At 41.9% G+C, this 1,276-nt stretch overlaps 1 protein-coding gene across 1 annotated transcript in view; it reads right to left on the bottom strand.

Annotated features, from left to right (window-relative positions):
- Positions 1 to 1,276, bottom strand: part of LOC102214474 (junction plakoglobin-like) — a 105,254-nt gene that overhangs the window by 102,891 nt on the left and 1,087 nt on the right. The window lies entirely within an intron of this gene.

Genomic DNA, 1,276 nt, shown 5'->3' with positions numbered 1-1,276 from the left:
CGGTGATTGTGTTTGCAGTCTGCTGACCAAGGAGTGGAGAGAGTCACAGGCTGCATCCGCGTTGGCCGAGGGGGGGACATACGCTGTTATCGCGATAACATGCGAGAACTCCCGGGGCAGGTAGTACGGACGCATGCTAACGGCTAACAGCTCAATGTCTCTGCTGCAGAGACATTGAGTTTGATGCTGTCCAGTCATATGGAATAATCAATCAATTAAATCAGATCTCCACTGATGATCAAGTTTGAAGAGCTTTTCTAGCCTGTTTTTACATCTCACCTGGACAGAGAGCTGTCAATAAAATCAGTAAAAGAAAAAGCTACATGATAGACACGTGACAGGAAGAAAACAATGGTGAAATCCACACTAGTGCAGATAGAAAGCTGATTCAGGCCAGCTTTTTGGTCCTTTCCAGTCACATGATGATGATGATGATGAAGATGAAGATGATGATGATGCAGTGTGACATCACACATTAACCAGGAAATCAGGTTAGAGGAAGAATGCTGTGAATAAATTTACCAAAATCAAACCAGCCTGGGTCCAAATGGTCACATTTTTGGGGGCTTAATATATTCAGCCGGATTTCTAGTACTGAGGGCTGTACCATCCAAAGTAGGCTAAATGCTGTCTCTCCTAACAACACCGGGTTTTACAGAGACTGTTTCCCCCCATGGTTTGCTGGACATCATTCACACAGCCATGCACATAGTGCAGCTAAACAAATCATGACCAATTGGGGAGTGGAACACAGAAAACTACAGAAATCCTGCACTGTGTTACTGTTGGGCAAATATATGGATCTGCCTCTAATCTGTAGAAAATTCTGTTAGGTCAAAAAAGTAAGAGGCAAATGATTAGGCCAAATACAAATGCATACATAAATGTTCATATATTTGTCACAGAGGGAATTTTAAAAAAATATGTACAGAAGTGCCTCATTTTCTGCATAAGTGGGACAAAATAACTGAGAATATCTTAACATCTTTCTTGGATTATGCTGCCAACATAAGATGAACTGGATCGATGTGCCACTGGAACTGGACTAAGCCTGAGATAGAAACTCGGACTGTTTCTGAATTATGTAATGCAATAAAGAAAGACATGAATAACTTTCAATATTATAAATATGGGTCTGGTACAAGGTGAGGCATGTGTGTTCCATATGTCACACACAGCTATACACCCATAACATTAGTGTTGAGCATGAAGAGCGGGGTAACTCCATCAAGTTACCTACACTGAGCGCACAGACACTTGGCTGCTACACCTGCTT

Source organism: Pundamilia nyererei, unplaced genomic scaffold (assembly GCF_000239375.1).
Source record: "Pundamilia nyererei isolate P.nyererei 1_Seehausen unplaced genomic scaffold, PunNye1.0 scaffold00302, whole genome shotgun sequence".
Taxonomy (NCBI): Eukaryota; Metazoa; Chordata; class Actinopteri; order Cichliformes; family Cichlidae; genus Pundamilia; species Pundamilia nyererei.
Note: the sequence above shows the minus strand (reverse complement) of the source record. Positions and strands in the feature narration are given on the sequence as shown.